Source organism: Antechinus flavipes, chromosome 1 (assembly GCF_016432865.1).
Source record: "Antechinus flavipes isolate AdamAnt ecotype Samford, QLD, Australia chromosome 1, AdamAnt_v2, whole genome shotgun sequence".
NCBI lineage: Eukaryota > Metazoa > Chordata > Mammalia > Dasyuromorphia > Dasyuridae > Antechinus > Antechinus flavipes.
The window spans coordinates 532896794-532909342 of NC_067398.1; positions in this window are offsets into that span (position 1 = coordinate 532896794).

Genomic DNA, 12549 nt, shown 5'->3' on the forward strand with positions numbered 1-12549 from the left:
GATAAGAATTCATTATTTGATAAAAACTGCTGGGATAACTGGAAATTAGTATGGCAGAAATTAGGCATGGACCCACACTTAACACCATATACCAAGATAAGATCAAAATGGGTCCATGACCTAGGCATAAAGAACAATATTATAAATAAATTAGAGGAACATAGGATAGTTTATCTCTCAGACTTGTGGAGGAGAAAGAAATTTGTGACCAAAGATGAACTAGAAACCATTACTGATCACAAAATAGAAAATTTTGATTACATCAAATTAAAAAGCCTTTGTACAAACAAAACTAATGCAAACAAGATTAGAAGGGAAGCAACAAACTGGGAAAACATCTTCACAGTTAAAGGTTCTGATAAAGGCCTCATTTCCAAAATATATAGAGAACTGACTCAAATTTATAAGAAATCAAGCCATTCTCCAATTGATAAATAGTCAAAGGATATGAACAGACAATTTTCAGATGATGAAATTGAAACTATTACCACTCATATGAAAGAGTGTTTCAAATCACTATTGATCAGAGAAATACAAATTAAGACAACTCTGAGATACCACTACACACCTGTCAGATTGGCTAAGATGACAGGAAAAAATAACGATGAATGTTAGAGGGGATGCGGGAAAACTGGGACACTGATGCATTGTTGGTGGAGCTGTGAACGAATCCAACCATTCTGGAGAGCAATCTGGAATTATGCCCAAAAAGTTATCAAATTGTGCATACCCTTTGATCCAGCAGTATTTCTATTGGGCTTATATCCCAAAGAAATAATAAAGAAGGGAAAGGGACCTGTATGTGCCAAATTGTTTGTGGCAGCCCTGTTTGTAGTGGCTAGAAACTGGAAATTGAATGGAAGCCCATCAAATGGAGAATGGCTGGGTAAATTGTGGTATATGAACGTTATGGAATATTATTGCTATGTAAGAAATGACCAGCAGGATGAATACAGAGAGGCTTGGAAAGACCTACATGAACTGATGCTAAGTGAAATAAGCAGAACCAGGAAATCATTATTCACTTCGACAATGATATTGTATGAGGATGTATTCTGATGGAAGTGGATTTCTTTGACAAAGAGACCTAACTGAGGTTCAATTGATAAATGATGGACAGAAGCAGCTACACCCAAAGAAAGAACACTGGGAAACGAATGCGAACTATCTGCATTTTTGTTTTTCTTCCCGAGTTATTTTTACCTTCTGAATCCAATTCTCCCTGTGCAACAAGAGAACTGTTCAGTTCTGCAAACATATATTGTATCTAGGATATACTGCAACATATCTAACATATATAGGACTGCTTGCCATCTAGGCAAGCACCCCATCTAGGGGAGGGGGTGAAGGGAGGGAGGGGAAAAATCAGAACAGAAACGAGTAGAAGGGATAATGTTGTAAAAAAAAAATTACCCTGGCATGGATTTTGTCAATATAAAGTTATTATAAAATAAAATAAAATATTAAAAAAAAGAATTATCCATTCTATTCTCTGACACCATCACATCTCTAGTCCTCATGACCTCACATCTGCAATAGCAACAGCATGCTGGTGGGTGTACTACATTGTCTTCTTCCACACTAATCTATTGCCATTAAAATGATTCTTTTTAGAGTACAAGCCATTCTCCAATTGATAAATGGTCAAAGGATATGAACAGACAATGTTCAGAGGATGAGATTGAAACTATTACCACTCATATGAAAGAGTGTTCCAAATCATTATTGATCAGAGAAATGCAAATTAAGACAACTCTGAGATACCACTACACACCTGTCAGATTGGCTAAGATGACAGGAAAAAATAAGGATGAATGTTGGAGGGGATGCGGGAAAACTGGGACACTAATGCATTGTTGGTGGAGTTGTGAACGAATCCAACCATTCTGGAGAGCAATCTGGAATTATGCCCAAAAAATTATCAAAATGTGCATATCCTTTGATCCAGCAGTGTTTCTATTGGGCTTATATCCCAAAGAAATACTAAAGAAGGGAAAGGGACCTGTATGTGCCAAAATGTTTGTAGCAGCCCTGTTTGTAGTGGCTAGAAACTGGAAAATGAATGGATGCCCATCAATTGGAGAATGGCTGGGTAAATTGTGGTATATGAATGTTATGGAATATTATTGTTCTGTAAGAAATGACCAGCAGGATGAATACAGAGAGGCTTGGAGAGACCTACATGAACTGATGCTAAGTGAAATGAGCAGAACCAGGAGATCATTATACACTTCGACAACGATATTGTATGAGGACATATTTTGATGGAAGTGGAATTCTTTGACAAAGAGACCTGAGTTTCAATTGATAAATGACGGACAAAAGCAGCTACACCCAAAGAAAGAACACTGGGAAACGAATGTGAACTATCTGCATTTTTGTTTTTCTTCCCGGATTATTTATACCTTCTGAATCCAATTCTCCCTGTGCAACAAGAGAACTGTTCAGTTCTGCAAACATATATTGTATCTAGGATATACTGCAACATATCCAACATATAAAGGACTGCTTGCCATCTAGGGGAGGGGGTGGAGGGAGGGAGGGGAAAAAAAATCGGAACAGAAATGAGTGTAAATATAATGTAATTATTAAATAAAAAAATTTAAAAAAAAAAAAGAATTATCCATTCTGAGTCAACTATAACAATCTAGTGTTTGACAAACCCAAAGATCCTAACTTTTGGGATAAGAATTCATTATTTGATAAAAACTGCTGGGATAACTGGAAATTAGTATGGCAGAAATTAGGCATGGACCCACACTTAACACCATATACCAAGATAAGATCAAAATGGGTCCATGACCTAGGCATAAAGAACAATATTATAAATAAATTAGAGGAACATAGGATAGTTTATCTCTCAGACTTGTGGAGGAGAAAGAAATTTGTGACCAAAGATGAACTAGAAACCATTACTGATCACAAAATAGAAAATTTTGATTACATCAAATTAAAAAGCCTTTGTACAAACAAAACTAATGCAAACAAGATTAGAAGGGAAGCAACAAACTGGGAAAACATCTTCACAGTTAAAGGTTCTGATAAAGGCCTCATTTCCAAAATATATAGAGAACTGACTCAAATTTATAAGAAATCAAGCCATTCTCCAATTGATAAATAGTCAAAGGATATGAACAGACAATTTTCAGATGATGAAATTGAAACTATTACCACTCATATGAAAGAGTGTTTCAAATCACTATTGATCAGAGAAATACAAATTAAGACAACTCTGAGATACCACTACACACCTGTCAGATTGGCTAAGATGACAGGAAAAAATAACGATGAATGTTAGAGGGGATGCGGGAAAACTGGGACACTGATGCATTGTTGGTGGAGCTGTGAACGAATCCAACCATTCTGGAGAGCAATCTGGAATTATGCCCAAAAAGTTATCAAATTGTGCATACCCTTTGATCCAGCAGTATTTCTATTGGGCTTATATCCCAAAGAAATAATAAAGAAGGGAAAGGGACCTGTATGTGCCAAATTGTTTGTGGCAGCCCTGTTTGTAGTGGCTAGAAACTGGAAATTGAATGGAAGCCCATCAAATGGAGAATGGCTGGGTAAATTGTGGTATATGAACGTTATGGAATATTATTGCTATGTAAGAAATGACCAGCAGGATGAATACAGAGAGGCTTGGAAAGACCTACATGAACTGATGCTAAGTGAAATAAGCAGAACCAGGAAATCATTATTCACTTCGACAATGATATTGTATGAGGATGTATTCTGATGGAAGTGGATTTCTTTGACAAAGAGACCTAACTGAGGTTCAATTGATAAATGATGGACAGAAGCAGCTACACCCAAAGAAAGAACACTGGGAAATGAATGCGAACTATCTGCATTTTTGTTTTTCTTCCCGAGTTATTTTTACCTTCTGAATCCAATTCTCCCTGTGCAACAAGAGAACTGTTCAGTTCTGCAAACATATATTGTATCTAGGATATACTGCAACATATCTAACATATATAGGACTGCTTGCCATCTAGGCAAGCACCCCATCTAGGGGAGGGGGTGAAGGGAGGGAGGGGAAAAATCAGAACAGAAACGAGTAGAAGGGATAATGTTGTAAAAAAAAATTACCCTGGCATGGATTTTGTCAATATAAAGTTATTATAAAATAAAATAAAATATTAAAAAAAAGAATTATCCATTCTATTCTCTGACACCATCACATCTCTAGTCCTCATGACCTCACATCTGCAATAGCAACAGCATGCTGGTGGGTGTACTACATTGTCTTCTTCCACACTAATCTATTGCCATTAAAATGATTCTTTTTAGAGTACAAGCCATTCTCCAATTGATAAATGGTCAAAGGATATGAACAGACAATTTTCAGATGAAGAAATGGAAACTATTTCCACTCATATGAAAAAATGCTCTAAATCACTATTTTTTAATATAACTTTTTATTGACAGAACCCATGCCAGGGTAATTTTTCACAGCATTATCCCTTGTACACACTTCTGTTCTGATTTTTCCCCTCCCTCCCTCCACCCCCTCCTCCAGATGGCAAGCAGTCCTTTACATCTTGAGTAGGTTACAGTATATCCTAGATACAATATATGTTTGCAGAACCGAACAGTTTTCTTGTTGCACAGGGAGAATTGGATTCAGAAGGTATAAATAACCCCAGGAAGAAAAACAAAAATGCAAATAGTTTATATTCATTTCCCAGTGTTCTTTCTTTGGGTGTAGCTGCTTCTGTCCATCTTTGATCAATTAAGGCTCTCTTTATCGAAGAGATCCACTTCCATCAGAATACATCCTCAAACAGTATCATTGTTGAGGTATATAATGATCTCCTGGTTCTGCTCATTTCACTTAGCATCAGTTCATGTAAGTCTCGCCAGTCCTCTCTGTATTCATCCTGCTGGTCATTCCTTACAGAACAATAATATTCCATAACATTCATATACCACAATTTACTCAACCATTCTCCAATTGATGGGCATCAATTCATTTTTCAGCTTCTAGCCACTACAAACAGGGCTGCCACAAACATTTTGGCACATAGAGGTCCCTTTCCCTTCTTTAGTATCTCTTTGGGGTATAAGCCCAGTAGAAACACTGCTGGATCAAAGGGTATGCACAGTTTGATAACTTTTTTAGCATAGTTCCAAATTGCTCTCCAGAATGGTTGGATGTGTTCACAATTCCACCAACAATGTATCAGTGTCCCTGTTTTCCCACATCCCCTCCAACATTCCACATTATCTTTCCCTGTCGCTCTAGCCAATCTGACAGGTGTGTAGTGGTATCTCAGAGTTGTCTTAATTTGCATCTAAATCACCATTGATTCACAGAAATTCAAATTAAGATGGTTCCAGCTACCATTACACACCTCTTAAATTAACTAAAATGACAGGAAAAGATGATGAATGTTGGAGGGATGTGGGAGAACTGGGATATTAGTGCATTGTTGGTGGAGTTGTGAACTACTCTGAAGAGCAGATGGAACTGTACCCAAGGGGCTATGGAACTGTGCATGACCTTTGATGCAGTAATGTCTCTGGTGGGCCTGTATTCCTAGGAGAGAATGAATAGGGGAGGAGGACCTACATGTGCAGGGATGTTTGTAGCAGTCCTTTTTATAGTGGCAGGGAGCTGGAAGCTTAGTGGATGCCCATCAGTCGGGAAATGGCTGATTAAGTTATGGAATATGAATGTTATTATTGTTCTATAAGAAATGATCTGGAGGATGATTTCAGAGAGGCCTGGAGAGACTTACATGAACTGATGCTAAATGAAATGAGGAGAATCTCAAGAGAACATTATACATAGCAATAGCAAGATTATGCTTCAATCAATTCTCATGTAGGTGACTCGAGGTGATCCAGTCCAATTCCAAGACTTGTGATGGAGAGCCATCTACACCCAGAGAGAGTACTGTGGGAACTGAGTGAGGATACAACATAACATATTCACCTTTTTAGTTGCTATTGCTTGCTTTTTGTTTTTTTTCTCATTTTTTTTTCTTTTTTGATCTGATTTTTCTTGTGCAGCATGATAATTATGGAAGTATGTATGGAAGAATTGCACATGTTTAACATATTATTGAATTACTTGCTGTCTAAGGGAGGAAAAGGGACAAAGAAAAACATTGAAACACATGATTTTGCAAGGATGAATGTTGAAAACTATATTTGTGTATATTTTGAAAATAAAAAGCTATTATTTAAAAATTTTTAAATTAAAAAAAATGTTTTTCCTTAATTGTAGATTCAATCACATCACCCTTTCACTCAATAAACTCCAGGAGTAAATACAACATGCTTCATTCAAAGTCTTTCATAGATTTGTCTTCTTTACCTTTCTACACATATTCTTTAATCCAGTAATACTGCTTCCCTGACTTCTATGAATAAGATATCCCATCTCTCAGTTACAGATATAAATTTTGGCTGACTCCTATACTTGAAACACGTTTCTCTGTTCCAACTATCTCTGGGTTCCTTTATGTTTCAACTAAAATCATACATTCTATAGGAAGCTTTCTTTATCCCTTTATTATTCTAATGTCTTTCCTCTTTTAATTATTTCCTGTTTATACTGTACATATTTTATTTTGCACATATATATATTTTTGCATGTCATTTTCCTCATTTCATTATAAGCTCTTAAAGGTCAGGGACTGTCTTTTGTCTCTTTTGTATTGTTATTGCTTAGAACAGTCCCTGACACATAAGATTTTAATGAAGACTGACTGATTGATTGATTGCCCTAATACTTTCCTTATTCTTAACCTCTTTTTTCATATTTAACCCATTTATGAGAAATAGCAAAATCTGATTTCAGAAAAGCTTAGAAAGAATTACATGAACTGATGCTGAGTGAAGTGAGCAGAATCTAAGACTATTGTAGACAATAACAGCAAGATTGTGTGATGATCAACTATGATAGACTTAAATCTTCTCAGGAATACAATGACCTAAGACAATTCCAATAGACTTGGGATAGAAAATGCCATTCACATCCAGAGAAAGAACTATGAAGACTGAATATTTATTGAAAAATCCTATTTTCACATTTTAATTTTATTTTGCTCTTTCCTTCTCCTGATTTTTCCCTTTTTTCCCCAACATGGATAATATGAAAATACATTAAAAATAATTATACCTGTATAACCTATATCAGATTGCTTGCTATCTTAAGAGGGAGGGAGAGAGGGAAGAAGAAGAAAAAATTTGGAACTCAAAATTTTACAAAAATGAGTTTTGAAAACATTTTTACATGTAACTGAAAAAATTAAATGCTACTAAAATAGAAAAAAATACAAAATACATCCTTTTTTCTTTCTTTTCTACATTAGAGTATATATTCATTCTGAATCTTCTCTTTCCCCTCCTTCTTTCTCAGAACAGAATCAATGAATTCCAAAGACTTCTTTTTTTTTTTTTCCTTTGCTTTTAACTTAACTCTTGAAGTACCTTTTGAAGTAAGGTTCAGAAGGGAAACATGTCTTTCCTTTATTATAATGTTAGCACATTCTCATACAATTTCCAACTGATAAAACAAATTTATCCTTCTTGGTTTCTCTGTACTTTTACTTTTGTATTACAAATTTCCTACTTAACTGTTCTTTTCATTAAAAATGCTTAAAAGGCTTCTATTCTAACATTCATTTCTCTCCTCCCCATAGTATGGTACTTTTGTTTAACAGTTAAAATATTTTTTTATTATACCCAAAATCTTCTCCTTTTGAAAAATCATATAATTGTATTTCCAGATTTCCAGATTTCTTTTGTTTCTTTTGTTGCTCTTTCCAGGAAGTTCATGGTGTCATTTCCTGAGTAAGGTTTAAGATGTCCTCTTCTAAGTTCTTTATTTTTCTAAAAATGTTTTTGAGGTTTTTTTTTAATTTCATTATTTTTCTTGTGTTTCATTTCTTTTAAACATTCAGATAGTGCTTGTATAAAATTCATTTTTTATCTTTTGAATTTCTACTCTTTCATTTTAAATGTCCTAGCTTTACAATATTTTCATACTACTTGGTGTTTTACTCACTACTCCAGTTTTTATTTATATATTGGACCTTACTTCTGAGCTAAGTTTTGTCATATACTAGCAATCTGCCAAGCCTAGCTGTTTTCCTGTACTTCTTGAAATCTTATGATGATCTGGGATGCCCTATAATTAAATCCTCACTCCAACTTTGGATTTTCCAATTATACACCACCAAACCTTAATTGGTTAGGTAAGTGGTACTATGGATAAAGTATTGGGATTATGGTTAGGAAGAACTGAGTTTAAATTCAGCCTTGGGCACTTAATTAATTTTGTCATCATGGCCAAGTTGCTTCACATTTTTTGCCTAAGTTTTCTCATCTTTAAAATGGGAATAATAATTTAATAACAGTAACTATTTTTCAGGATTGTTGTACAGGATCAGATGAGATAATAAAAGTAAGAGGTATGTGTACAAATATATGTGTATTTATATATATATGTAATTAAAATATGAATATATGCTTATATTCATATTTTAATTATAATTAAAATATGAATATACACTTATATTCATATTTTAATTATATGAAATATATAAATATATAATATATGGAATATATGATAAATAAATATATAACATAAATGTTAGCCATCATCATCATTATTGTTGTTGTTGCTTCTGCTGCTGTTATTGAACTTCTTTGACAATTTGAGAGTTATATAACTTCAGAGCTCCAGTGCCTGTAGTATCTTTGTCTGAGAGTGTTTTAGCTCAGCAAAGTTCACACTCATCTCACTGCAGCCCAGTAGTACTCCTTAGGAGTGCTAAGATCTGTGACTTTGCTTTCTTCAGAAACAGAGCCATGTAGGCTAAATGTGTTGTATCTCTGGTTATGCTAGTGCTTGTTTTGCCAGAGAATTTTTTCTATTGTTTATAGTCTTCTGACTGACTTTTTTATTTAGTCCTGGGATGGAAAGGATCACTTTAGTTTTTCATTTAATTTCTTGATTATTATTCAGTTTAGTTTGAACTCAGGGTTTTGCTAGAACAGGTATATAGGAGCTGGGTAAATGGCCTCTTATTCAAATCACTGTCTCAGGAGCAGGTCCTATCCTTCTTATATCTCCTTTGGTATGATCTCTTTCTCTGTGTCTCTATCTCTGTCTCTCTGTCTCAATCTCTCTCTGTGTCTCTGTCTCTATTTTTGTCTTTCTGTTTCTCTCTTTCTTTCTCTGTGCATGTCTATCTCTGCATTTTTGCCTCTGTCTCTCTTCATATTACAAATAAATACATATGTTAATATACACATATATATATACACACACATCCCTATTTAGTTTGAGTTTTTAAAAAGGAAAGAGCAACATTGATAGAAAATTATTTTTCACTTTAGATAAATTTATTAATAATTAATATCCAATTCACCATTTAAATTCCTTTTGCCTAATTATCCCAGGAAATATATAGATTTGCTATTCTTCTATACTCATACCCCCACCTTTCTCTCTTTTTCTTTGCTTCTGTCTCTCTCTATATATCTCTGTCTCTGTGTTTCTGTCTGTCTCCTTTCTTTATCTCTTTTTTATCTACATCTCTTCCCCTCTCTGTCCCACTCCCATTTTTTTTCATACTTATGATTTCATTAATGTAAGGGGTTGCCAATAAGGATGGTTCCTTTAGATCTGTCAACTTTGACTTATATTCTTAACTTTGATTTATATTTTTAGTGAATTGCCTGTGATAATGAAAGTTTAAGTGACTTGCCTAGAACTATTTAGTAAGTGTCAGGTGGGACATGAACCCATTCCTTCCTGAATCCTAGCTAAATTCCTATATAATTTCTTCATTAGACATGGAAATAGTGCTAGGGTCTCCAAAAACAGAAGCATGTTTTATCTGGGGGAACCTATGAAGCTATCAATAGCCTTAATACTGAAAATGATGAACTCTTATGTCTGTAACTGGAGAATGATACTGGAAAATTATGATTGTTTGACCCTAGAAACTCACAAAATGCGGAGAAAACATATGGCAAAAGTTCTTGCATTGAGTCCATCTATGGGAATCATTACTTCAGAGTTCCTATAATGCAGAACTACTTATCTATCCCTGTCCATTCTGGAACTCTTATCTACAATTTTCCTTAAAGATATATTATTTTAAATTAAATTTTAAATATTTTAAATTATTTAAATTTATTATTTTAAATTTAAAACAATTGAATAAGCAGTTTTTAAAGTTCTTATCATGTGTCAGGCAGCTTGCTAAGTGATAGAGATACATTTAATAAAAAAGAAAGATAGTCCCTGGCCTCAAAGAATTTACAATCTAATTGGGAGAGATAACACACAAAAGGAATTTTAAAAAGCAGAGGAGGTAGGGAAGCTAAGTGGTACAGTGGATAGAGCACCAGCCCTAAAGTCGGGAGGGTCTGAGTTCACATCTCATCTCTGACACTTAACACTTCCTAGCTATATGATCCTGGACAAGTCACTTAATCCTAATTGCCTCAGGGAAAAAAAAAAAAAAAAGTAGAGGAGGAGGATATCTCCTTGAAAGCAAAGAAGAAATTACAGAGAGGTGGGAGTCAAAAAGTCCAGTTTCTGCCCTCCACAAAGGAAAATATTGGGTGGGATTTTACTCTTCCCACCTTCCAGTCAGAGGGAAGAGGAAACTGAGGGAGTGGTATAAATTTAGGCTTGAGTTAGCAGCCTACTGATGAAACTAGAGAGGATAACATAGAAGCTTATCTTTAAAAACAAACCAACAAAACCGATCTACCTTTGTTAGTATATAGACTATACTAACACAGAATATACCTTCTTCAAAGACATGGAATACACTTTCCTCAAAGAACTCAGAATGAGAATTATATCAAGAGCAATGGATATGTGCAAAAAGGAAATATTTCAATGTTCTTTAGTGATCTTTATTTACCCCATTAATAGATATATTTAGTGCAAATATAGTAGACTATATCATCTGGAATTCATGCTAAAGGTCTACTTGATCTATCTCCACTTAGTAATTTGAATGGTACTTTAAAAAATTATAGGCCAACCTAAATGTTGAGAAAAGGACATAATACACGCATGTTTGTAATGAGTTTTATAATTATCTTTGTATTCATCAAAGAATCCCAATAGCATAAGGAAGGAAAGAAGTGATAGAGGTTTGGCCCCGGATGACTTTAAATCTATGGTGTATTGCATGGCAGGGTCCTATTAATAATTAAACTATCTGTCACTTACCAACAACATACATTCCAGATTAAATTTAAGCAAAAGGAAGGAAAAGATCATTTGGGACTGAATTAGTGGGCTTTGGAGTGAAATAAATAATAATCAAACATCTGTGTTCTAAATAGTACGTGCTTTATCAGACAAACAACTGTTACCGTCTCATTGTATAAAATTGCTTGGGGAAAACACCGTTAACTAGAAAGCAAAGTCTTGGTTAGGGAGTGGGTTTGGAAAGTTCATCAACCAGTAGAAAAGTACCTGAAAGTTGCTGCATTGTTCCTGGCAGTAAAAGGTATATTTACTTACTCACTGGACAGTTCAAAAGATAGAGGTAGACAGTAACATTTCATATGCCTCCAGCCCATCTCTAACTTTTCTTAAACAGCTATAATCCTTAGGAGCTAAGTATAAAAGCATAATGTCAAGCTGTATTACTGCTGAGTAGTTGGGTACTCTGCCTTCTATGAAGGTTAAAGTACAGAATTTATTTTTGGGGAGAAGGAGAGAGGCTCTGGATTAGTAAACAAATGGGCAAAGAGGGACAAATTAATATTAGCTCCCCTCAGCCACAGCCTGCTATAGAGGACATGACATTACCATATTACTAACTTGTGTTTGAAGAAAGTGATCCAAATAAAACAAGAAGTAATCACAAAATTCACTAAAGCTCATACAATATTTCATAAAACAATCAAGAACTGTGCATTTTGCTTCATCTGGTTCAAATGACATTTAACTTTGGAGTCTCTTGTCAATCTAGATAAACTACTATCAATGTTGTCAAAGTAGATGCAATAATTAGCATATCTGATCATATATTAGTCCACATCTTCCCATCTTCCCTCCTCCCCAAAGACCTCACCACATTATCTATCTTTGCCTACCCAGATTTAATGAAAGGGAAAGTGTCACTGGATCCTGGGAAATTCTTAGCAAACTCACATGTGTTATCCTAGGGAAAATGGGATGACTTCTTGCAGATGTCTTGCTCTTAATTACAAACTCTTTCTTGAACTTTTCTTCTGCACTGCTAGGCTAGGAATGACTTGGGGACTACAGATTGGTATTCAGCTACCTTTCAGGCAAGCGGCTGTCTGTTTGTCTACTCCTTAGGTAACTGTGTTAAAATATCCTATTCCAGCTGTAACACTTGTTTTACAAGAGCCCTGGTTTTGTCTGACACAATATGGAACAACATTTGTCATTCGTTATCAGGGGTGATATATTTGTTAGCCTGCAGAGAAACATCTGCTGTGCTTTAATCTCCAGTGTGCAGGCCAATATTCATAGGATACAGCTGCATAAAATCACAGTATTAGATGGGGCTGTCCAGTCTGACA